The sequence below is a fragment of the Thalassophryne amazonica genome, chromosome 5 (genome assembly GCF_902500255.1).
Source record: "Thalassophryne amazonica chromosome 5, fThaAma1.1, whole genome shotgun sequence".
Lineage (NCBI taxonomy): Eukaryota > Metazoa > Chordata > Actinopteri > Batrachoidiformes > Batrachoididae > Thalassophryne > Thalassophryne amazonica.
Genome location: NC_047107.1, coordinates 118,771,738 through 118,799,286, shown reverse-complemented (window position 1 = coordinate 118,799,286; position 27,549 = coordinate 118,771,738). Strand labels below are relative to the sequence as shown.

General features: G+C 42.5%; 1 long non-coding RNA gene across 1 annotated transcript; it reads left to right on the top strand.

The window, feature by feature from the left end:
* Positions 1 to 22,570: 22,570 nt before the first annotated feature.
* Positions 22,571 to 27,302, top strand: LOC117509885. The gene is made up of 3 exons (XR_004560579.1): positions 22,571 to 22,794; positions 24,145 to 24,154; positions 27,292 to 27,302. It is a non-coding gene; the product is annotated as an uncharacterized LOC117509885 (long non-coding RNA).
* The last annotated feature ends 247 nt before the right edge of the window (positions 27,303 to 27,549 follow it).

Genomic DNA, 27,549 nt, shown 5'->3' with positions numbered 1-27,549 from the left:
TTTAATACCTATGGCATGCTCTAATCTCTGTAATAAAATTTTATGGTCAACAGTATCAAAAGCAGCACTGAGGTCTAACAGAACAAGCACAGAGATGAGTCCACTGTCCGAGGCCATAAGAAGATCATTTGTAACCTTCACTAATGCTGTTTCTGTACTATGATGAATTCTAAAACCTGACTGAAACTCTTCAAATAGACCATTCCTCTGCAGATGATCAGTTAGCTGTTTTACAACTACCCTTTCAAGAATTTTTGAGAGAAAAGGAAGGTTGGAGATTGGCCTATAATTAGCTAAGATAGCTGGGTCAAGTGATGGCTTTTTAAGTAATGGTTTAATTACTGCCACCTTAAAAGCCTGTGGTACATAGCCAACTAACAAAGATAGATTGATCATATTTAAGATCGAAGCATTAAATAATGGTAGGGCTTCCTTGAGCAGCCTGGTAGGAATGGGGTCTAATAAACATGTTGATGGTTTGGATGAAGTAACTAATGAAAATAACTCAGACAGAACAATCGGAGAGAAAGAGTCTAACCAAATACCGGCATCACTGAAAGCAGCCAAAGATAACGATATGTCTTTGGGATGGTTATGAGTAATTTTTTCTCTAATAGTTAAAATTTTGTTAGCAAAGAAAGTCATGAAGTCATTACTAGTTAAAGTTAATGGAATACTCAGCTCAATAGAGCTCTGACTCTTTGTCAGCCTGGCTACAGTGCTGAAAAGAAACCTGGGGTTGTTCTTATTTTCTTCAATTAGTGATGAGTAGAAAGATGTCCTAGCTTTATGGAGGGCTTTTTTATAGAGCAACAGACTCTTTTTCCAGGCTAAGTGAAGATCTTCTAAATTAGTGAGATGCCATTTCCTCTCCAATTTACGGGTTATCTGCTTTAAGCTACGAGTTTGTGAGTTATACCACGGAGTCAGGCACTTCTGATTTAAAGCTCTCTTTTTCAGAGGAGCTACAGCATCCAAAGTTGTCTTCAATGAGGATGTAAAACTATTGACGAGATACTCTATCTCACTTACAGAGTTTAGGTAGCTACTCTGCACTGTGTTGGTATATGGCATTAGAGAACATAAAGAAGGAATCATATCCTTAAACCTAGTTACAGCGCTTTCTGAAAGACTTCTAGTGTAATGAAACTTATTCCCCACTGCTGGGTAGTCCATCAGAGTAAATGTAAATGTTATTAAGAAATGATCAGACAGAAGGGAGTTTTCAGGGAATACTGTTAAGTCTTCTATTTCCATACCATAAGTCAGAACAAGATCTAAGATATGATTAAAGTGGTGGGTGGACTCATTTACTTTTTGAGCAAAGCCAATAGAGTCTAATAATAGATTAAATGCAGTGTTGAGGCTGTCATTCTCAGCATCTGTGTGGATGTTAAAATCGCCCACTATAATTATCTTATCTGAGCTAAGCACTAAGTCAGACAAAAGGTCTGAAAATTCACAGAGAAACTCACAGTAACGACCAGGTGGACGATAGATAATAACAAATAAAACTGGTTTTTGGGACTAAGAGTCAAGCTTTCAAATGAATTAAAGCTCTGTCTGGGTTTTTGATTAATTAATAAGCTGGAATGGAAGATTGCTGCTAATCCTCCGCCTCGGCCTGTGCTACGAGCATTCTGACAGTTAGTGTGACTCGGGGGTGTTGACTCATTTAAACTAACATATTCATCCTGCTGTAACCAGGTTTCTGTAAGGCAGAATAAATCAATATGTTGATCAATTATTATATCATTTACCAACAGGGACTTAGAAGAGAGAGACCTAATGTTTAATAGACCACATTTAACTGTTTTAGTCTGTGGTGCAGTTGAAGGTGCTATATTATTTTTTCTTTTTGAATTTTTATGCTTAAATAGATTTTTGCTGGTTATTGGTGGTCTGGGAGCAGGCACCGTCTCTACGGGGATGGGGTAATGAGGGGATGGCAGGGGGAGAGAAGCTGCAGAGAGGTGTGTAAGACTACAACTCTGCTTCCTGGTCCCAACCCTGGGTAGTCACGGTTTGGAGGATTTAAGAAAATTGGCCAGATTTCTAGAAATGAGAGCTGCTCCATCCAAAGTGGGATGGATGCCGTCTCTCCTAACAAGACCAGGTTTTCCCCAGAAGCTTTGCCAATTATCTATGAAGCCCACCTCATTTTTTGGACACCACTCAGACAGCCAGCAATTCAGGGAGAACATGCGGCTAAACATGTCACTCCCGGTTATGTCCATTCTATACACAGAAATAATAGTGAAAAAAATTCTAATTATATTACTAGTTTATTTTTTTTATATATATCAGTTTTATTATTTATTTTTACTAGTTTGGGAGGTACTGTGACTTATGTACCAAGAAATATAATTGTAATGCACACCATGTTTGGAGGTCAAAAACACCAGACCAACAGTGAGGACTGGAGGTGGAACATCACGGTGTCGGCCTGTTTTTCAGCAGACAACACTGGTAAACTTCATACCATTGAAGGAAGGATAAATGGAAACATGTACTGAGACACTCTTGATAAAAATCTACTAGAATGATGAAGATGAAACCCAGGTGGACATTTCAGTAAAAAAAAAAATAAAAAAAAATAAATCCCAAAAACACAGAATTCACAGACAAGGTCCACAGAACCTTCAAGATTTGAAGACTGTTTGTGTGGAAGAATGGTCCAAAATCACACCCGAGCAATGCATGTGAGCTTTTTCTCCATACAGGAGGCGTCTTGAAGCTTCATTACCAACAAAAGGTTTTGTACGAAGTATTAAATAAATTTCAGTAAGCGTGTTCAATACTTTTTCCCTGTGTCACTCCATTTTATTACACATAACTTAATTTCTGGATTACTTGGGTTGTTACTGACATCTGGTGATTTCATGTCAATAGCACATTTAGAATACTGAGAAAAATGGTTGGTGACGTGTCCAGTGCTTCTTTTTCCCACTGTATGTTGTCCAACATGCATTTATTTGTCCGTCTTGTTTATTTTTGGAATTTAACCATCCTTGTGTTACACTCCACAATCTGTGGTGTTCCCACAGTTTCTTGCATAAATCCACTATGCACTTTTCTATGTTAGTGTGGGTCAGCAGTCCATCAGTCTAATTTCTTCTGTCCAAACCATTATCCCAGCAGACACAGGGCAAGAGGCAGGATACACCCTGGACAGGACATCAGTCTATCACAGGGCCACATATAGACAGACAAGCTCATACACATGCACACTTACAGTCAATTTAAAGTTTCCAATTCACCAAAACTGCATGTCTTTGGAAGTGGGAGGAAGCCGGAGCACCCGGGGGGAAACCACGCAAAGACAGGGAGAACATTCAAAGTCCACACAGAAAGGCCCAGGCAGTAAGCATTTCCAGAACCTTCTTGCTGTGAGGCAGCAGTGCAAACTGCTAAGCCACCGCACCGCTCAACCACATCAAATAACATCCAATATGTTGTCCATCGCACATCTTACTTTATTTTTAGAATTCAAAAGTCTTTTTGGAATTCAAAAGTCCTTATGTTAAGTGACAGCACATGCTGTGGTGTGCACACATGGTACATAGAGTTCCTGTCCATTGATAAACTCACCCCCAGGGAAATGCTGCGTTACAGAGTGAGTTCCATACTCCGGTGTGACTTTTATATATTATTTTTTCCTTCATCACCTGCGTTTTTTTTGACAGATGCAACTTACTCCGAAAAATACGGCAATCCAACAGTTTGCAGCCTCCTTTATGAAATGTTATATAATACTTTGTATGTCCTCCGTTTGCCTTTATTGCCTCCTCCAACATCTACAGGTCCCCTTCTGGATCCTCACATACAGATTATATGTATGTGTAGTATAAACACAAAGAGTCTGGCAGTGTTTGGTAAATCTCTCCGGACAACGTCAGAGAGACTGCGCAAGAAGGAGACTAGATAACTCTGAAAGAGTTATAAGCTTCTCTCACTGTGATTTGATGAACTGCCAATTGTGCAACTTCTGTCTGTTGCATCACTTTGGTAGGGTCTTGGCAAATGTACCGAACAAGAAAAGAGAGTATAACTCTTTCTCTCATTCTGCAGGGTTTTATTGCATGAAAAATGTGGCGTGTGATGTCATGGGTTGGTTACATTAGCATTTGGCAGCAGTTTGTCTGAGCAGTTCCATCACTTTCAATGTACATGATGACCACATGTCCAGGCATTTGTGCCAACATCCAGGTTACGACTAACGCTGTCGATGAAATCCGACAATCACCTCGCGCCGTGGCGTCCATCACTAACAGACGTGATTGCTTTTACACACTTGATAATGTTGGTCTTTGCTCAAGCTTGAAGTTGTGAAACTGTCTCCTGCACTTCACACAGTCTTCAGAAGAATGAGGAAAGATTTTCTTCTTTTTATCCAAGGGCAGATTGCTCACCTGATCATACAAATATTTGGCTTCATACTGTAAACAAGCATCATGGGGTTTGTACATATTTGCCCCTGATGTAGAGTTGCACTCTGTCCACGCGTACAAACATTAGTCACACTATTTTTTTTTGTGCATGATAACTTAAAATGTGTCGGATGTTTACCAAATTTGAACTGGACTTCCTGAAGGAGTGTATCTAGAACCAGTTTGAATTTGGGCACAGTCGTGTTTCACCAACAGGCTGCTTCAATGAACAGAGTGTTGATTGTTCTTATTTGTTATTCCAAAACGGGTTCATGGATTTCAGTGAAACGTCACACAACAGTCACACACCAGTGTGAACACAGCAATGCAGGAAGAGAAAAGGTCCCAGTCAAACATCTTCAAGGGGAGATGATTGCATTTTTATTTTGAATTGTTTAGTACTTTTGCATAATGACTTTGCAAGCACAACGCCTCCTAAACCGATTTATGTATTTCAAAGATATGCACAGAGATAAATAATGCATGCCGCCTCTTCCACCAGACTGCAGAAACAACAAGGGTCCTGGAAGGCAACCGCACAAGCAGAGAACTGACCCATGTTTCGCCATCCGGTTAATGATTTTACTTTAATTATTTGCATTTTCAGTGTCAAATATTTATGTGCGATAAACAGTTTCTGGGACACACCCAAGAAGAAGCTACTAAGTAATTTGTTACCATTTCACAAACGTGTGATGAGACAGTTAGAGCTGACATCATCACCTCCAACTGTTCTCACCCGACAAGGACTGACAAAAATGGCTGCTTTCTGATTTGGTTTTGATCAGTTTTCTTTTCTTTCCCCATCATGTTGATGGAAAAATCATCCACAGGTTCAGTTTGAGTGTGCAGAAGTGATTTTTACCCTCTCAGCCTTTCAGTTGTGGAATTTGGCTCGTTGGCCGGCTGTGTGTGTCTCATGGCCAGAGGGGACATCCTGCATAAAGGAGGTGTTTGTCTTTGGTCTGTGGACCCAGCCAGTTCTGTATTGATAAGCGTCTGTCGCTATAGATAATAAGGTGGTCAGTCATGCAGCCCAGAGATCAAGTATAGCATTGAAATTAAAGAGGAATTCCCAGCGCTATTGCATTACAAACCCCATGTGTGTGTGCCTGTGTGTGTGTCCTCTGCTCGGCCCTTTTGTCCTCGTCATGGTCAGTAAAAATCACAAAGACAAGTTTGATTTGGAAGCAGCGGGACCCAGGTGGGACTGTCATTCCAGAGGCCAGAGTCCCGCAGGACGATGGCATGGCCTTGACTTCAGTGATGTCATACAGCAACACAAAGGTGGAGATAAGACCCCAAGAGTTTACATCCATCAAGTGGACAAAAGGGATGTTTTGTCAGGAGAAGCAACAAGAATTACCCCATCAATAGATGGGTTTCCATTAGCCTCCAAATTGCTCAATTGAGGCAAAAAAAGAGAAAAAGCAGGTTCCTTCAACTGCTCCCTTGTTTACACTCGGGGTCGCCACAGTAGATCCGAGGTGGATCTGCGTGTTGATTTGGCACAAGTTTTGCACTAGATGCGCTTCCTGACACAACTCGACATTGCATGGAGAAAGGGCATGGGTGGGATTTGAACCAGGAACTTTCCACACAATTTAGGCAATCGCATATAGGAAAAGTCGAGCCAGAATGCATTGCATCCTCAACATCCATTTTTGTTTGTTTGTTTGTTTTGTTTGTTCCGACTCAAACAACTTTGTGTCACATTACAACGGCAACAATTTTTGTTTCGCCATGCCTGGCTAATGTGCTTTCTTTTTTTGAATTACGAGGTCTATTAGAAAAGTATCCGACCGTATTATTTTTTTCAAAAACCATATGGATTTGAATCACGTGTGATTGCATCAGACAAGCTTGAACCCTCGTGCGCATGCGTGAGTTTTTCCACGCCTGTCGGTTGCGTCATTCGCCTGTGAGCAGGCTTTGAGTGAGGAGTGGTCCACCCCCTCGGCGGATTTTCATTGTCAGGAAATGGCGGAATGATTTGGGCTTTTTTTCCATCAGAATTTTTTCAGAAACTGTTAGAGACTGGCAGCTGGAAACCATTCGAAAAATTTATCTGGCTTTCGGTGAAACTTTTACGGGCTTCGCAGAGAATAAGGACTGTTACTACAGCTTTAAGGACGGCTTTAAGGACGCTCGGCGCACCGCACTCTGTGCCGCCATCGAGAGCCACAAACCACCAGATCATTTCTAAATGGATGGCTCTGTGGATCCGAGACCATTGTGTGCACTTATAACAAGAGATTTTGTCATGGAAAGCTGAACGGAGGCTTCGCGCGTCACGACCGATTTGCTGATGGAGCGAGACAAAGGAACACCTCCGTTTTGGTCTCACAGGATGGCTTTGAGATGGCGTTCAGACAGCTGTCGGTGGTTTTTCCATCGAGTGATTATCCGAGAAATTGTGGATGTGCCTGGACATGCCAGAACATGTCCCGTGAGGCTTCATCATGGCGTTGCTGTGCGCCATGCGGCACCGCCGCGACGAGCGAAGCCTCCGCTCCTCTTTCCATGACAAAAACTCCTGTAACAGTGGAATGTGCCATTCATTTCCAAACTGGACGCTGTGTTTTATCCGGGACGTTGTCTGACTAGCACAGGAATTGTGAAAAGATGTGGACATCAGCACTTTTTCGGCACATTGAGACATACGTGCGGAGGAATTCCGCGCGTCGCGGCGGTGCCGCATGGCGCAAAGCAACGCCGTGATGAAGCCTCACGGGACATGTTCTGGCATGTCCAGGCACATCCACAATTTCTCAGATAATCACTCGATGGAAAAACCACAGACAGCTGTCTGAACGCGATCTCAAAGCCGTCCTGTGAGACCAAAGCAGAGGTGTTCCTTTGTCTCCCTCCATCAGCAAATCGGTCGTGACGCCTCTGCTCAGCTTTCCATGACAAAATCTCTTGTTAAAAGTGAAATCTGCCGGAAAATGGCTGATGTCCTGCTCTTGTGATAACCAGAGAAAGTGCACACGACGGTCTCGGATCCACAGTGCCATCCGTTTAGAAATGATCCGGTGGTTGCAGGTCTGGAGGAGAATCTGGAGGAGAATCGTAACATTTCACTGTGATATATTGGCCCTGGCTGATTACAACATGTCATTTTCACTGCGACGTCCCAACATATAAAAAGAAAATTGATAGTCCAAACTTTGTGTGTTATGCTTGTGTGTGCAGCCAACATGGCAGCTGTGCTGCCCAGGGAGTTGGAGACAAAAATGAAGAATAAAATAACCTCCAGTTAATATATAATCATCTGTCTTTTAGGACTCCTGAAGTCTCAGTCCTTGTCTCATCAGAAATGCTCCCTGAGCCTTCGAGCCTCTGAGAGGGCTGTTTTTTGGACTGTAATAAGTACTTACACCACCACTTTTTTTGAAATTACATCTTACACACAAACCTAGATCGTACTTTGAGGCTCCTGAAGGCTTAGAACGTCCTGAAACTTTGCAGCTGTAAAAAATTATTTAACCGATGAGTGATACTAGAAGAACTAGTAAGTCCTATGTAGGCCTTGAGGTCAACTGGTATCCGTGTTTATTGCTGGACACCATAGCGTGAAGCAGACAAGAGTCTTCGACTCCCCTTGGATGGGACACCAGTCCATCTCAGGTTACTTCTCCAGCTGTGTCCTAGATGGAACCAGCCAGGCAGAGAACCGAACTGGTCACGCCTCATTTGAGGTATTCCATCATTCCAGTAGGACCCAAGGATCCTCCAAAGAGACCTGGCACCAGAGACCTCCAGTCATCACCTTAGGTCACTGGTTAGTGTCCAAGTCTCACAACCATCCAGTAAGACAGGAAACACCAGGACTTGGACCTTGGACCTTCATTCTCCTGCAAATACATCACCATTATCAGACAGCTCTTTTGATTGTCCGGTTGAGTTGTTCATTCTTGCATCGTGATCACGCTGTGTCTGCGCACAGACTACATTCTGTGATTAGCCCAGTTTCTCTGTCTGGACAAAAGGTGAATTTTTATTGCACCTTTTTATTTTAAGTCAACAAATGACCTTTATGCATCGTTTAGCGGGGCGACCACGCCTCCCCAAAGGTGTAGGTTTCTGTGTTTGGCTCAAGACGTTTCCTAAGTCACTCCTATGCTGGGACGTCTTGCTTGTCAGACCTTCTGTTTGTGGACACGACACCTGGTTGAAGCAGAGTTTCTGCTTGCACTGATTTCTTGAATGAAAGCATAATGAGTTGGTTGAATTCCAAAAGCCGTAGCAAGAACACGCTGCAGGCAATTTGGACGTTGTTTCGGGGTGGATGAAAGGCGTGTTTACTCCTGAAATAACTTGTCACATAATCTATCAGAGCTATCCCACAATGCATGTAGCACTTCGAACTGTTTTGGTTGGATGACTCCCTGTTTAATGATTTCTTCCAGTGGCACCCCCTCCCCAAACCGTGGGCAGCTGTCTGTCAGCATTGTCTTCAGAAATGTGGACCCAGGACCAAATGAAAGCCGATACACTTCATCTAATCTTTATTCGTTTTTTTTTTAAGTCACACCTTCAGTGGGTCACACTGGAGCTGTGGACCTTCACAATTAAAGCATCCATCTGTTGTGTTTGTCCACTTAGCAAATGGAGAATCATCCACCGCGCTTTACGAGGAATCATGGGACGCGTTACCTTCTCGGAGTCCAGATGAAGTCCAGAAGCAGGATGTCACTGAGCTTTCAGAGCTGTCAGTTTGGACACAATCTGAACTTTTGAAGCTTTTTTGTTTGTTTATTTGTTTGTTTTTATACATTCTCTGGTGGCTTATGATGTTGTATTGCTTTTAAATACACAGGCAGCAGATACTGTAGACAGTCAATGGAGACGGACAATTAATATCCCCGTTTCCCATAACTTTCGGTATGCCTGATCTGCAGGTGTCACTAATGCTGTTTAAGGAAGTGTGTAAGGAAACTTCTTAGACGTATTCTCCATGATACAGTGTGTGTGTGTGTGTGTGTGTGTGTGTGTGTGTGTGTGTGTGTGTGTGTGTGTGTGTGTGTGTGTGTGTGTGTGTGTGTGTGTGGTTTGTTTGTTTGTTTGTTTGTTTGCAGGAAAGCTCATGATTTGACAACTGTTTTTAGTTTATTCCAAGCACTGAGCTCCCATGGTCCTAGATGAAGTCCTACTGGAAGAAGAAAAAGCTGCAGTTCCTTGACTGGCCATTTGAGGCTGGCCAGCCAAGGCCATGGACTTGAATGGTTCCCTTTCAAGTCCATGTTAAAATGTCCAGCTTTAGAGCAGAAATAAACATATTTACATCGTAGTACAAAAACAGTTTTGGTCTCTATAGATGGTTTCCTTCTTCTTGACAACTGTATGGGGGTGAATTCTTTTTATAACTTCTCAGTTTATGATGTTTTAAGCAATTAGGTTCTGTATAATTGGGGGCGTGGTCAGTTTGAGTGACACCTGCTGAGCCCAGTGTCTCCGCCTCTCTTTTTGTCGGTAACTCAAACTGTTAGCTGTTGTGGATTGGGGGTATAGTGTCTGTCATTTTCAGCATTTTATGACAAGCATCTCCAATAATCTGGCTTGTTGTGGTGAAACGTCCTAACGGATCATCTAAGACATCCCTGCTGCAATATTTGCACTAAGTGAAACTTCCGTATTATTTAATGTTGTATGCTAATGGTTTTAGCACTTTTACCAGCTGTCAGTAGCTAATGCACGATTACTGAGAAAATAGGCAGCTCATAAATTTTTATGCCCACACCAAAGCAAACCAGTACCCAAAAATCAGATTTTATGAATGCCCAAACAGATGTTAGACTGTTAGCTCATCCAGATTTGAAGATAGGGGCATGTTCAAGCTTCGTTCGTCACACATGACGTGTGATGAGAAGACATAAAGAATATGGAAGTACAGTGTAGGAAAACCTGGAAGCAGCAGACCCATCAACCCCTTTAATATGCGGAAAAATAATAAATAAACCAAATTTACATCTCCATCACAGTCCAAATATTTATGGTTTTGATTTTCTTGTGTATTATAAATATTTCTGTACTTTATTGGGTGTATCGATCAAAATCAATGAACTCATGATCAAAATGTGTGGTTTTTATGAGGCTGAATCACAGCTGCGGTACGTTCATAAATCACCATCCAGGCTCACGACCCAATAATCTGGCGCACCTACAGCACAACAAAGTCGTCCACTGAGGGACGGAGTCCATTTATGGTCAGACAGTCCTGGAATTCGGTCCATGTTTATCTGCTCTTGTCAACATATGGAACGCATTCTTCAGAATCTTCTTTGTTTTATCACTCCACACTGGACCGCTTTGGCCGTGTATTATTCCACCTGAGTAAATAGTGCACGGCATCTCCACTGCTCAGGGCAGTGCACGTGTCTGTCAGAGGCTTCAGCTCCTGCACCTTGTCTCCTCAACTTTAGTCCAATAACACTTTCATGTCTCTCTCTCTCTCTCTCTCTCAGCCATCCAAGAACAAGTCCAGAAGTTCACGTTTTTGCTTCTTATCCCGATAAACCGGTGAACAGTCGCTGCATCTCACGATGTAATATGCCCTCTTCCCTTCTGTAAACTTTGGATGTTGGGATGATGTTTCCCACATTTTGCTCTTTGTCTCACCTAACTGAATTAAATTGAATTGAATCAATAAAGTAGTATTTTGTGTCACAGCTATTTGAGTCCATTAACAGATTTTAAAAAAGTTTAAATTACTTGTGATCAAGTCAATCAAGTACTTCAAGAAATGAAGATTAACAGGCTGCCTCCGGAGTGTTGTGATAAACTGGACCTTTTCAAATCTCGGTTGTCGTCCTGCATCCTTGTTGTCTGTGTGACTATTGTTTTCTGTGCTGATGGGGATTTTTTTCCTCATTGCTGCTGTGTAACGCAGCGGCTATGAGGTTTTTTTTTTCTCCTTTTCCCTCATGTTTTGCATGTGTTGTGTGTTGTGTGTGTGTTGTTTGTTATGGGTCGGTGTTGGTTTGCTCAGCCCTGCTGTTGACCAAGGCAGGGATGTACATCTGGAGCTGGTCCCCGGACGCCTAATGGCGACTTCTGCTCCTACTGGCAATTAGAATGGGTTAAATGCAGTAGACACATTTCATTGTGCAGGGAACATGTTCTTCTGTGCATATGACAATAAAATTCCTTTGAATCCTTTGAATCCTTGAAAGTGAAAACCCAAAATGGTTGACATTCATTCATTCATTTTCTGCCACTTATCTGGGTCGTGGTGGCCGTAGACCAAGCAGGTCCTCCCACACTTACTGGAGGATCCTGAGGTGTTCCTAACCCAGTTAGGTAATATCCCCATGTCACTTGGAAATATATATAAAAAGGAAGTTTCTGGTTTTGTTTTCTTTCTGTTTTTTGTTTCTTGAATATATACGAGGTATCTTATAAAACTAACCGGCAGTTTTATAAAAAAAAACTTTATGGATTTGATTGACATGCGATTACACCAATCATGCTTGAACCCTCGTGCGCATGCGTGAGTTTTTTCACGCGTGTCGGTGACATCATTTCCCTGTGGGCAGGCCTTGAGTGAGATGTGGTCCCGCCCTCTCGGCTGAATTCCTTTGTTTCACACGCTGCTCGAGACGGCGCGCGTTGCTTTATCAAACTTTTTTCTGGACCTGTGAGGAATATCCGAGTGGACACTATTGGAGAAATTCAGCTGGTTTTCGGTGAAAAGTTTAACGGCTGATAAGAGATTATGGGGTGTTTCTGTCGCTGTAAGGACTTCCCACGGAGCGGGACGTCATGCAGCGCTTCCAGGCGCCGTCGTCGGCCTGTTTCGACCTAAAAACATCCTAATTTAAGGCTCTGTTGACCCAGGATGTCGTGAGAGAACAGAGAAGATTCAGAAGAGACCAGCATGAGGACTTTATGCGGACATTCCACTGTTTAAGGACATTTTTTAATGAAAGACGTCCGCGTCGTTTCCGTGACAACTCGGCGAATCTGTGTGCGCCGCGACAGGAAAAACACCTCCGTGTTGAAAACCATTTGTAAAATTCAGGCGGCTTTTGATGGCTTTCAACAAGTGAGTAACTGAGAAATTGTTTAACAGCTTGAGCATGTTCCAACTTGCCCATTAAGGTTTCCAACGAAGGTGTTTATCCTGTTGCGACCCCCCGCGGTCGGGTCCAGCCCGACATGCGACTCTGCCCGCACGTTCTTTCATTACAAAATGTCCGTTAACAGTGGAATATCCGAATAAACTCCTCATGCCGGCTTCTTCTGAAAGTTCTCTGTTCTCTGACGACTTACTGGGTCAACAGAGCCTGAAATGTGGAAGTTTTCAACTTGAAACGGCGAGACGCTGCCGCCTCGAAGCGCAGATCGCCGTCAGGCGCCGTGGGCCGTCCTTACGGCGACACTACCAGACCAAAATCTCTCATCAGCCGTTAAAATTTTTACCGAAAACCAGCTGAATTTATCGAATGGTGTCCACTCAGTTGTGCCTTACAGTTTTGAAAAAATTTTGATCAAACAAAGCAGCAGTCTCTGAGCCATTCCTAAACAATGAAAAAATCGACGAGAGGGTGGGCCACTCCTCACTCAAAGACTGCCCACAGGCGAATGACGTAACCGACAGGCGTGAAAAAACTCTCGCATGCCCACGAGGGTTCAAGCATGTCTGATATAATCACACGTGATTCAAATCCATATGGTTTTTGAAAAAAATAATAAGGTCGGATACTTTTCTAATAGACCTCATATATATATGTTTAGCAAGTGTTTAAAATAAAGTATGTGGTCTCTAATTTTCCAGCCAGTGGAGGTAAATATTGTGCTGTGCTCCTTATAAATGTTAATTTAAGACAACACCGTTATCACTATTTTATAGACAGACTAACGTAAAGAGCAATAATGTTGGGAATCGTTAGTTATTACTAGGCTAAACCATGTGCCCAGCGTAGTCTAGCATGTTAATGCAGCATTAGCAATAGATTATAGTGTCAAATGTTTCCTGTAATCAATAGATATTATTATAACATAAGACAGTTACATTTTACACACACATATTAACTGATATTTAATTTGGTTGTAACTGATTATTACAGTATTGAAAATTTTAAGGTGAAACTTAAAATGCTAAAATACAGATTCTGCTCAGAATGAACCAACTGGAGGGCTGATACCAAGCCCTTATCAAAGAGCTGATAATGAAACAACTCATTTTTAAAATCATTTCAGTTAAATTGCAGTATACTTTATGTAGCCTAGTAAGCTAGCATCATACTTTGAAGGCACCAAGATGACTCAGCAATATTTCAGTATACTACAATTAAGGACAAGATAATATGAAGATTCTTTCTTATATTGTATATTCTTAATCACAATTTTCCCAAATGAAAGTAGCATTGCAAGAAGGAATACAAAGTAGAGAAGTTCAGGTGTGATAGCTAACACTTCAGACCACTATACATCAAATATACGTAGGTGTTGGAACTGATAAAAATGTTTGCTAATGAGCTTTGCTAACAAGTGTGAATGTGCACACGCCCATGTTTGTCAGAACAGTAATATGTGACTTATTTATCTTCGCTTAGATATTGAGCTTTTACCTGTTTGTTATGTCATTTTAATGCTTTAATGGGTCAGGGCTGGGCGCAGGTATGCCGTGGAACCACCTGGATGGAACCACCCAGGCAGAAAACTAATGTTGGTTGGGTATGGATTTGTCACTGCATTGTTTCATATTGACTTGCATAAAAATTCTAGAGTTTTAGGGAAATTTAGTCATGTGTCTTGAGGCATCTTTTGATTATTCCCATGGAGTTTTGGGATCACTCTTGGGCTGGCCACTAACCTGAGACATGATATCTAACCAGGAGCTGATGATGCAAGACTGTCATTGTGGCAATGCCTTGGTGGTGAGAAAGATTATCTCTCGGTTGATTCTCGGTGGACACAGAGATGACTGAACAGGCCCCGTCTTGAGGCCCACTGACTGTGCAGCATCAGTTGCTCTCTCCTTCCTCTTTCTCCTCTTCTCCTGTGTGTTATTTGTCAGCATTTTTTCAAGGACCTCCATTGTTCAGGCTGGCTCAGCCCCTTGCTTTTTCCTTCCAAGTTGTGCTTCACAAGGTCCTTGTCACATTTCTTATTCCCTTCTCTGAATTGTTTTCCCACAGCTGACAGTAGATTTGCTTGGGAAGTTGGCTGTCATCCATCCTTGTGATGTGACCCACCCACCAAAGCTGGTGTTTGATGATGATGATGCACTCTGTGCTCTGGAGCTTGGCTTCAGCCAAGACGCTACTGTTGGTATGGTAGTCCTCCCACCTGATGCAGAGGATAATCCTCAGGTGACATTGATGGAATTGCTCAAGGGTCTTCAGGTGGCAGCGGTAGGTGGTCCAGGTCGCAGTTCTGTACAGAAGGTTTGGCATGACGACAGCTTTGTACACAAGAATTTTTGTCTCATGTCGAACAATTCTCAGGTTCACAGAACCCTCATCCACAATAAGGTTCTTGGCCTGGGAATCCCCCCCAGAAGGTCTTGAAGGAGGTAGTTGAGGAGACAGTTTCTTAGAATGCTGTCATCTCTGCCTGCCCAAGAGCAGCAGTGGGCATGAACAAACAGATGGATGGAATAGACAAAATGTCCATCTTCAGTTAAGGTAGCAGCATACTTTATCTGAGATCCTGTAGGGATTGTTGAAGAATCCAAGGCCATTAGCTTGAAGATGAAAAAAGGATTCTGGACAAATCTTATTATTTCAGAGTTGGACACTCTGACAGTGGTACCAATCTTGTGTTTTGATTGGCCATGTGGAGTGGCTTTAGTGGGCCAGGGTCCATCTTTCTACATTCCAAGCCCATGTTGATCTCTGATATGGATGGACACAAGGAGACAACAATGGGAAAAAATGCATTACAGTGATAGGGGTGGCGGAGACTGCTGCAGAAACCTAAGCAAAAAAGTATAAGTCCAAATAATACATTTCCTGAATTCATCATAGTGTGACTGACACTCAACACAGTGCGTCCCCAATCAGAAACCAACCGCCAGCCTGGCAGATTACTCATTAAATCACCCATGATGGGGTCTTGCTACAGCGCTTCTTTGTCTCCTCTCCAAGTCACACACAGGTTTTCAAACTAACATTTGGCTGTAGTCTCCGCTGGCCAGAATGTACCTGCTGCTTGGACTGTTCTCTTTAGTTACCTTCCAAAGTGGCTGGTAGAGTAGATAAACTTTCGTGCTGCAGCCAGAATTCCCCACTTTTTAGCTGAGCGTTGGCATTTTACTTCCTATCCGGCTCATTCGCCCATTCCAACCCCCCCAACCTGACTTTATTTATCAGCTGCGTATTTCCAGCCACCATCTGGCACAGCTGATATCCCAGCAGTGGGGTAGATGTCTGGTCTTGTCTCAGGCTGATATCAGCCAGGAAAAAGGGTGAAAGAAGATAAACAGGTTTGGCCGAGTGGACGTGGCTCTTTTCAGGTCGGACAATGTCAGTGTTTTCATTATTCCAGAGCCACAGAATGCAGAGATCAAACAAAATCTCGGCCTCTATTATTCTTTTTTTTTTTTTTTTTTTTGCAGTGGTGGGGCTGAACTGAAGTGTAATTCATGGTTTGAAAACACTGTGGATTCCTTGTGCTGCAGTGTGACAGGCTGCGATCGCAGCGTCTCTTGGCAAACCCAAAGGGGGAGCATCTTAGGCCAACTACAACAGAATCGTGTTTGAACACCTATTTCCACTGGGACGGGGGGGAGGTGGGGCATAGGGAGACCCGCGAGCTTTAATCAGGATCTTAAAACAGGCCGGCCTTTGATAAAAACTTCACTCTGTGCATTTATCTTCTTCGTCTGAAGCCTGTGCTGGCTTATGTCATCTGCTTTGATCCCACTTTTGTTTTTTGGGTGTCCAACATGCTGCTGATAAGTCCTCGTCCAAGTTGTAATGTAAAACTCTGAAATAAGAGATTAAGAGAGAATGACTCTGTGTGGTATGTCGTACCTCCCATGTGTTGTTCTTTTTTCTTCTTCTTCTTCTTTTTCCTTTTCCTCACAGTGTGGAAACTGTGCCATTAATTTTCCGAGACCTGTCATAAACATCACCTCCAGCTACAGAGGAGCTGTGGCAGGGGGGCTGCCCCACAATGTGCCAGGGCAACAATATTTGACTTGGACATGTTCCTGGGGATGAGGCCAAACCCTGTAGCAGGCCTCTTGGCAGATGTCACAGCTGACTGCTTTGGAATAATGCTGATAGGAGCAGTGGGTGACTGGACTTTACTTACAACCAGTTTAAGTTTAAATTGCACATGCACAAATTATTGTAAAACAATTACTATGGGTGTTCATTGCTGCCCTGTAAAACAACACCATACATATCAAGCCACGATTTAGGGATGATACATTTTATGATGGAACGATTCAGTGTGATATGATACAATCCAGTGCTGTGGAATCTTGATAGTGTGGACTATGCTGTTATGACTAGTGACCTTTCCTCAGCTAATGCTCCCCTCTCTCTCTTGTGGAGTGCCACAGAGTTTTATTCTTGGACCTATTCTCTTTTCATTGTACATGCTGCTTTTAAGGTCAGTTATAGTGCACCACAATTTGTTCTGTCATTGTTATGGCTCTTAATATTTACAACCCCAATTGCAATGAAGTTGGTCATTTTGAAATGGATGCCTGCAACACGTTACAAAAAAGCTGGGACAGTGGTATGTTTACCACTGTGTTACATCACCTTTCCTTCTAACAACACTCAATAAGCGTTTGGGAACTGAGGACACTAATTGTTGAAGCTTTGTAGGTGGAATTCTTTCCCATTCTTGCTTGATGTACGACTCCAGTTGTTCAACAGTCCGGGGTCTCAGTTGTCATATTTTGCGCTTCATAATGTGACACACATTTGGAGTGGGCATCAGGTCTGGACTGCAGGCAGGCCAGTCTAGTACCCGCAGTCTTTTACTACGAAGCCACACTGTTGTAACACGTGCAGAATGTAGCTTGGCATTGTCTTGCTGAAATAAGCAGGGACGTCCCTGAAAAAGACGTTGCTTTGATGGCAGCATGTGTTGCTCCAAAACCTGGATGTACCTTTCAGCATTGATGGTGCCATCACAGATGTGTAAGTTGCCCATGCCATGGGCACTAACACGCCCCCATACCATCACAGATGCTGGCTTTTGAACTTTGCGCTGGTAGAAATCTGGATGGTCTTATTCCTCTTTTGTCCGGAGGACACAATGTCCATGATTTCTAAAAAAACAATTTGAAACATGGACTCATCAGACCACAGCACACTTCTCCACTTTGTGTCTGTCCATTTCAAATGAGCTCGGGCCCAGAGAAGGCGACGGCATTTCTTGATGTTGTTGATGTGTGGCTTTCGCTTTGCATGGTAGAGTTTTAACTTACACTTGTAGATGTCGCGACGAACTGTGTTAACTGACAATGGTTTTCTGAAGTGTTCCTGAGCCCACGCGGTAAGATCCATTACACAATGATGTTGGTTGTTAATGCAGTGCCGCCTGAGGGATCGAAGGTCATGGGCTTTCAGTGTTGGTTTTTGGCCTTGCCGCTTACATGTAGAAAGTTCTCCAGATTCTCTGAATCTTCTGATTATATTTTGGACTGTAGATGATGGAATCCCTAAATTCCTTGCAATTGAACCTTGAGAAACATTGTTCTTAAACTGTTGGACAGTTTTTTCACACAATTATTCACAAAGTGGTGATCCTTGCCCCATCTTTGCTTGTGAATGGCTGAGCCTTTTGGGGATGCTCCTTTTATACCCAATCAGGACACTCACCTGTTTCCAATTAACCTGTTCACCAGTGGAATATTCCAAACAGGTGTTCTTTCAGCATGCATCAACTTCCCCAGTCTTTTGTCACCCTGTCCCAGCTTTTTTGAAATGAGTTGCAGGCATCCATTTCAAAATGAGAAAATATTTGCACAAAAACAATAAAGTTTATCAGTTTGAACATTAAATATCTTGTCTTTGTGGTGTATTCAATTGAATATAAGTTGAAGAGGATTTGCAAACCATTATATTCTGTTTTTATTTACATTTCACACAACGTCCCAACTTCATTGGAATCGGGTCTGTATTAGCACCATTATTATTATTATTATTATTATTATTATTATTATTATTATTATGTTATGCTCTTATTCCCTTTAATTTCTTAATTTTACTGTGAGGCACTTTGGTCACCTTTTGGTTATTGTAAAGAGATATATACAAAAATTTTGATTGATTGACTGATTGACATATTTCATGAAAAAATAGGGACTTTCTTCTGTTTTTAACTACTGTAGTGGAAAAACATTCTGCACACCCACTGGGGGCAGCACCACATACAGTAGCAGAAAGTGCAGCCCGGAAGGAAAAGACAGATGTTTTTATCCTGTTAGCATTAGCATAAGTAGCATAACATAACTTTCCATTTTAAAGCAGTTTAAATCCTGTTTGGCCGATAGGAACTTTTCTGTTATTATTGATGAACTGTTGGTTGTTGTAAAGGGCGATATGCTGATTGACTAATTGACATATTTCATGAAAAAATAAGGTTTTTCTCCAGGTTTTACATTCTGTGTTGGAGAACATTGGTGCTGCTTCTGCTTGCCTTTTGTTCACCACTGGGGGCAGTGGCACATACAGTAGCAGAAAGTGCAGCATAGAAGAAACTTAGAAGAAGAAAAAGCCATCTGTTTTTAGCCTGCTAGCATTAACATAAATAGCATTGCATGACTTTCCAATTCTGAAGCAGTATGATGCTATTAACAATGTGAATACAACGTAAAGGTCAAAGAGTATTTTTCAATTTATTTTCCTTTATATAGCGCCAAATTACAACAGAGTTGCCTCAAGGCGCTTCACACAGGTAAGGTCTAACCTTACCAACCCCCAGAGCAACAGTGGTAAGGAAAAACTCCCTCTGAGGAAGAAACCTCAAGCAGACCAGTCTCAAAGGGGTGACCCCCTCTGCTTGGGCCATACTATAAACATAAATTACAGAAATAATTCACAGAACAATTCACGGACGAATATATAAGAATTGCTGTTGGTGCACAGGACAGGAGGGTCACCAACACAAAAACAACTCTCATCTCTGGATGGAGCTGCACCTTAAACAAAGAAAAAACAGAATCAGGCATCAGAAAGACAAAAAATACTGTATAATTTGCCAGCATTAATCAACAAGAAAAACAGAAGAAATGCTAAGGTGATCGCCGGCCGCTAGCTCTAAGCTTCACTATCCTTTTTACTGCCTTGTTTATACCTCACAGGTGAAGTTGACATTCTGTAAGCAGTCTCACAAAAGTCTCACACTGACCTTTGAACCTTTGAAGAGGCAGAGGTGGGGAATTAGCAGCATAAAAGCTTAACTGATTTTATAACAGTAAAATCAAGCCATCGACCCATCCATTGTACATACATTTAAATCGATTCAGTAGTCCGTGTATCAATTTTTTACTTTAAAACAAATTTATGTTTTGTATCTATAAATTGTTGCACCCACAACAATTGTAGTCATTGTTTTTGTTTGGTTGGTTGTTTTTTAAAATGATAAAATACCAGCTGGCAAGCTAATACCCGATGTCTTGCCCAGCTTTGGCTTATTCCTTGGACTAGTACAAGGTGACTAATCTGGTGCACTAAGGTGACATAGCTATTGCATCCCAGTCCCATCAGGATGTCACCAATGTTGTTGAGATCTTGGACTGTAAAACCAGGAGGGTTATGATGAATTTTGATTGGAGAGAATGAACGTCGGTCCCTCAATAACCACTCTTCACACTCACTTAAAGGTTTCACAGTTGTTCTTGGTGTTTTCTGGCCACCTTCATTTCTCATGTCTCTTTGATCTAAATTGATTACATCTGACCCAGAACAAGAATGGTTGCTGGTGTAACAGCCCAATATATAACCCTTTTCCTTGGGTCAAAGTGGGCTAGCCTGTTATACCCTAAATTATGCTATGTTAGGTTATTGCATACCCCATAGGCCACATTATCAAATCATCTGGAACATTTTGAAGTCTTTGTTTGGAATCAGTTGGTGGAGTAGTGAAGCCTCTTAGTCTTCTGATATAGATTCCAGAACAGTGCTCGAATGGTTTTTGGAATACACCAGATCAGTGTTTTGAGTAAGCGGCACTAATTTGTAGAACTGATGAATAGTTTTAGCACAACCCCCAACTGCACCTTGTGTCTGTTGTTTAATTCCAGTTTTCATTTTCTGTTCTGTTAAATATTTTATTTAGAATTAATTTTGAATTCTAGGCATCTTGTTTCTCCGTGTGGTTGCTAGCTGTGCTGAGCTCCAGACAAACTAGATTAGCTTTAACCACATTGGTTGGTAATTTTCAACAATTCATCCAGCATCCACTTGCCATCCATAGCTTGTTAACTGACAGTCATGAAGAAAGGCACCTCATGCAACCATCCAGCAGGTGGCAGTACATCTACGGGATATTACATAGGCAGAATAAAGTTGCTCTTCAGGTCAGTCTGGTGCGTCAGTGTTCACCAGATGCAAAAACATTTGTCCTCATTACAATTTATGCAAATCAGTACATGCAATCACATGATTGCATGTATTGTTTTTGAGTTATTGTCTGCTGAAACTGGCCGAGATGGACTCACTCACTCACCCACCCTCTCATCTACACTTTTGCTGTCCTGGCTCTATGCTGATTCTGGGAATATGGAATTAGAAAATCCTTCCTAACCCAATCCCGAGTTCTTGAAAGGAATCTGTGCCAGACAATGACATTGAAGAGGAAGTGCACGGAGGAAGACAATGGGAATATTGAGAATTCCTCTGCGTCATTAGGGAAGACTAGGATTAACAGAGACTTCCTGTTTGTGACTTGCTCAGGGCCAGAGCCTGTGATGTTGGCATTAAAGAGGGATGGTAACCTTTGAAAGAATACCTTAAACAGGCCACGGGTGCATGTTTTCTTTCCTGTGACACATCGAGCTGCCACTTTGCCCCCGTAGACCGAAGTTCAGCCCCCCTCCAGGTCCAACTGACGGATCATAAACCGATACTAAAGAAAGACCTCACAAAGGGAAAATTTATGATAATGGTTAGTAAAACAGCTTTCAAATTACAAGCAGTGGAGGTGCTCTGCTTTCTGTCAGCGTCGTGGTCGCGGTGGAGCCGCCGTCTTTCAGTGTCCACAGGTGTGAGCTGTTTGGTGACGAGCCGGTGGGCACCCTGACCGCTAGCTGAACGCTAGCTGTGCCGGCTCACTGCGCTCAGCCACGCTTCATTTATCTCAGGAGGTTTGTACGTTTGTTTCTTGGCTGATCTTTGAGTTTGTCAGCAGAAAGACACAAGAAATAATCACGTGTTTTTCACTGAACTTTGCGATGAGTCCAGGTGGTAAAACCACTTTGAGGGACGTGGCCTTAAAGAAAATGAACTTTACACCAACAGGTGATTTGATCGCTCCATTAACACGACTCAAAGACACTGTCAAAAAAATCGATATGAATGTGTATGGATTGAAATCGTTCAAGATGAAACGTGAAATGCGATGTTGTTTCAGTCATACACACTGGAGGCTGAAGTGAAGTTAGTGTTTGTTTGGGGATTCCTTCCTGGGTGGGCAGAGTGCGGCTTCAATGCTTCACTTTCATGAAAACACACATTGAATTCCAGCGCGATGAAGTGAAACTTACTCATTTATTGCTGCTTGTTTAAGACTGGGTTGCAGTGACAATGGACCAAGCAGCTCATCCCACACTTCCCTATCCTTGGCCAAGTCCTAGAATTATTCCGGGGGTCTCCCGAGGAGTTCCCAAGATAGCTAGGAAATATGACACACTGGACCATTTGTACACAGTCTGGGTGTGAAGCTCCACCAGACCACAGCATATCATCTCCAGGCCAATGGACTGTGTGAGCACTTTCATCGCTCTATGAAAGCCTCTCTGTGGCCCAGCTTAACGGACGACGGTGGGGTACACCCCTCATGCCTGCAATCAGCAGAATATGTCTTTATTTTGCATGATGCTCACAGTGGACTGATACAGCCTCCCTATGACAGCCTGTTTCACGTATTGAAAATGGGGGACAAAAACTTTGTCATTAACATAGGTGGTAAAGGCGAGCAGCTTCATTAATTGCATGTTCAACCTTCACCCTGCCCAGGCAACTTTACCTTGAACATGTAGTCACATGTTCATTGCTCTTTCAATGCCTTTTATATGCCTGGTCAAAGTTAGACAGATCCCCAAAACCCAATTTTGACCAGACAAGACATCCCTGAGATGGTTTCATCAGGAGGCATAGCCAACAGTACATTTTCTTTGTCACAGCACTTCCAGTCAGCCAGCTAACTTCATCATAGCAGGAGAGCTCAGGTCTTCCTTCCTAAAGAGGTCTTGATCTCAGTGGGACTAAGCTGGTTAAATAAAGGTTAAATTAACATTAAATTAAATAATTTCACCAAGCAAATACCAAGAAATGGGCAGTCAAGTTTCGAGGCAATAAAAAAATCTGTTCCATGCAGTCCCATTGAAGTGAGTGGATTCTACGGGAATGTATGAGAAGTTAACAAAATCGAGTCAATTGATTTGTGATAAGTAGCTGATTCATTTTAGTTGAATTCAATAATTAAATTTTTAATGACTTTATTTGCATTCATCTTACCTATGCTGCTTCTTTTATCCATGACAGATTTTCAGAAATGTTATATTTGTTTCATCTGATAAAAACAAAGCCTGCAATTTAAAAACAAAAACATAACATAAATGACCCCACTTGCTCACTTTAAGGCTAATGCACAGGAAAGTATGGTGTATTATAATAATCAGAATTGGTACATAGGGTTTTTTTTTTTTTTTTTTATTCTTTTTCTGTTGGCATTAGTGTTTTGAAATGGCCAGGAAATTCTAAATACAAGAAGCGAGAAGAGTCAGAGTTCCCGCGTGGTCTGGACCACCAAATGGACCACAGCCTTGTTGAGATGGTTAGCATTCTTGCTACTTTCTCTGACATGTTTGGCCTGTAACGAACAGGCTCTGAAAGCTCCTGTCAGCAGCAGAAATGCCTAATAACGTGGAAAGCGTTTGTCTCGGGTCAAAAGAATTAACCTCCAGTTGTGTGCGTGGCTAAAATTGGATCAGAGCGTGATAGTCAGGTCTTTCAGGATTTATTTTGGGCCCCTCCCACTCTTCAAAACACTCTCCAGTTAATTTTGAGCAGCGTGTTTGGTATGTGTAAGATTTCCTCCCTCTTTGTTCCCCACATAAAGACGCTCTCGGCTGCCTCGCTGCTCCGGCACGTTTGTCTCGTTGACCTGTTGAGGTTCTGCATCTTTATTGGACAAACCTCTGACATTACTATTAGAGTATTTTAGAAACATTAAAGTACCCTATTGGGCATGCACATTGGACACCATTTTCAAAACATGCAACTGGAATGATAAGTTTCTAGAGTTTTTGTAGTCTGTGTCCTTCATATACAACATTATGTGTTGTCATTCCTTCTGGATCTGGACGGAGATCTGACAGGTTGTGTCTGACTGAAATAAAACTGTGGTTGTATAAGATACGACTGGTGTTTGGTCTGGCCTGGAATACATCTTGGGCATGACATTAAACTCTCTCCCAGTGGTCTTCCAGCCTGCAGATAACTTTTTTTGTGGTTGGTGGTGGAATTGGCACACCACCCACCATAAAACACCTCTCAAAGCTTCCACTCTGGAAAAGACGACCTCCTGTTTTGCTCCGTGGGACGAACTTTGCTGTTGCCATCTATCAATCAAAGGGAATGGAGGAAAACCATTTTCCGTATTGCTGGAAAACCGTAAACTATGGAACACACCAAGGCCCCTTTCTGTAGAGCGTCTACATCTTCTTTGGTGCCGAGGGGGTCATCTAGTGCACAGCACCACCCAGGTCCAAACTCAATGCAGTCTGGACTCTCATTAAGGAAGACAGTCTTCCACTGCCATTGAGGAAACTTGGGAAGTTCTGCATTGGAGTGTCACCACTCTTTGAGGTCTGTAGACCTGGAAGTGAACAGATCCTGAGTGGATCCACCCACTGCTGGTCAGGTTGCTCCAGTGCCAGGTGCACTGAGGGAGTGGCCGTTTTTTTGTTGTTGTTGTTGGTTTTTTTTTTTTCTAGTGGTGTCAGATATGACTTCTGTCACTGAGTGTATTATTACCACATTTGCAGTCAGGTCCATAAGTATTTGGGCAGTAACACAGGATACTCTTGCCTCAAGGCCCTGTCACAACTTGTATGCGGACATATTAAAAATATGGCAAATACACTGACATAAGTCTAATAAGTTATGGGTACATTTTGTATAAGTTTAGAGCATGTTGAAGCACACTGGTATACGTCATAGTATGACGAGTTTGTCAAATGTAGCCAGCGTGTTCACCAAATTTTTCATAAGTCGGCATACACCGGCTAATTCATTGAGGTGTGACAGGCCCATCAGCAGTGAGCAGTCTACATGCTATTGGAACTGTAGACTGAGCTTTAATTCAAAGACTCACAAAGTATCACTTAAGCCATTTTGGTATATATATAATACACACACACAGTCCCTCCATTTTCAGAGCCTGTAAGTAACTGGACGTTCATTCATTTTCTGTCACTTTTCCAGGTCTCTGTGGCAGTAGACCTAGCAGCTCATCTTACTCTTCCCTATCCTCAGCCAAGTCCTTAAACTCTTCTTAGGGAATCCTGAGGCATTCTCATGCCATCTGGGAAATATAATCCTTCTAGTGAGTCCTGGGTCTTCCCCGGGGCCTCCTCCCAGTTGCATTTTCCTGGAAGTCCTGCCCGGGGAGATGACCAGGGGCATCCTCCTCAGATGGCCGAACCACCTCAGCTGGCTCTGCTCATTGTCCCTCTTGGATATTTGAGCTTCTCACCCTGCCCAGGAGTGTAAGCTCAGATATCCAATGGAGGAATCTTATTTATGTCATTTGTATCTAACTTCATTCTGTTGGTCATTACCCAAAGTTCATGACTATAGGTGAGGATAGAAGTATAAATCGGCTGGTAAATTGAGAGCCTCGGCTTCTGGCTCATCAGCTCCTTCTTTTCCACAACGGACTTGTACAGTGTCTGTAAAACATCAGACGCCACCCCAATTTGTCCATCTATCTCACGCCCCAGCTTACCCCCACCGGTGAACAAGACCCGAGATACATAAACTCCTCCACTTGGGGTAAAACCTTTCCCTTAACCAAAAGGTGACAATCCACCATTTTCCAACAGAGGACCATAGTCTCGAATTCGGCTGTGCAGATTCTCATCCCAGTCACTTCACACTCAGCCTCAGACTTGCACTGTGTACATTGGAGATCACTGGCTGATGTAATTGGACAGATTACTCACTTGTAATTGGAGAGATTAATTCTAAATGTAAGAATAAAATCATCAGTTTTACAGCCAGTGTTTCTTTAAAGAAGTTGGGGGATGGATACATGAACATTTCCAAGTCACTACATATGTTATTTCCATCCATCATTAAGAAAGACAAACACTAGGTACTGTATGGTAAGTCTGTCTGGAGTAAGCAGTTTTCAAAAAGATGAAGACGAGTGAAGGAAGCCACCAAGACATGCCACCATGACGGCTCTGAAGGTGTTACAGGTGTTCTGTGACTGTGTTTGGAAAAATGGTGCATATCAGCACGTGTGTCTTTTGCATCATGTTTCCTTGAAAAGATGATGTGGAATTTCAGCTCCAGTTTGCCAGAGGGCACATGGGAGACTCGAGCCTGGATATGATCTGTTTTCCTCACTAACAATTGCTATGCAATCATTCAGTTGAAAGCTTAGTCTGCTGTTGAATCACATCTTAAATGTGTCGTTGTGGCAGCACATCGAGGCAAAACTACAAACCTTATTATCACTGTCCAAATACTCATGGACCTGACTTTGTCCTTGCAGTTACATTTATGCTTTTAGGAGCTCCATGTATGAGACGGAGCAGATTCTGGGTTTATAATTAGGCTGACAGACAGAGGTGTCCCGGGATCTTTGCAGGAGTCCTGGTGGATCCTGTCTCCTGTGTGGTTGTGATACTTGGACTCCACGTATTCAGAGTTAGGGTGTTTTTAAAATTTCTTTTTAACATTGCAAGTTGGACTGTTTTTACTCGTTTAAAGAAACCCTGTGAATGGGACTCGATACCATGATGGTTTCAGGCAGAGCTGCATATTGGGGTGGAGCCCGTCCTCTTAAAATTACATGTTTTTGCATTGAGACAAAGAAAGCGGTTTGCTGCTGAACCAGTTTTTCACAATTAGTGAAAAGGTCTAATCAGTGATAGAAACCAGTAAATAAGTGGGCGGGGCCACAGAAACCGCCATATGTGGGATTTTTGTGTCTGGATGAAGGAACCAGTCCTTTTGCACTCTGATGAATGCTGAACGGTGACATTTGTGCACTAAAGGTGAGAGATGATGACCCCAACGGGACGGGTTGTACTCTTTAATTTGAACTCCCCAGTGACTCAGAAAACATCTTTCGTTCCAAACGGCCTCATGCAGCAGAATCCGCTGTCTATAGGCATGTTCCTCTCATTACCCCATGCAGATTCTTAAACGTACAGCGCTTTGGTTGACGCTGAAGACTATCTGCCTCTTCAAAGGCCTAATTATAACCTTCCTGTGGTGCGTTTATTTCTGTCCGCTCAGCCTTTAATTACCAAACTGAAAATCAATCTCACCCGAAGTCTTTCATTTCTTTATTGTTTGACCACTTAAATTATTATCTGCATTTAGCCGCCAATAAAATCTCAACCGTATTTTCTGGAGCCAACACTGACATGCATAGGTTTAAGTCTTTCAGCGCAGATCCTCTGATTGTATGCAGAAGAACATTACAGACTTTTCCCCAACGATTGCTACGGCAAGGATCGGCCTCGCGGGGTCGGTCGGCGGGTTAGTGGGTAAACAACCATGCCATCAGTAACTTTACAAAAAGTACCAAATATTCAGCTCTGAAATTTTGAATTCTGATCCACACGGGTCAGGACCAATGAACCTCTGATGTGGGCATCATCAACATAATTTTCACTTATTTTTTTTTTTATATAATGTTGATGCAGTGGCACGTCTGTATGGAGTTCCTAAAGGGGCATGAG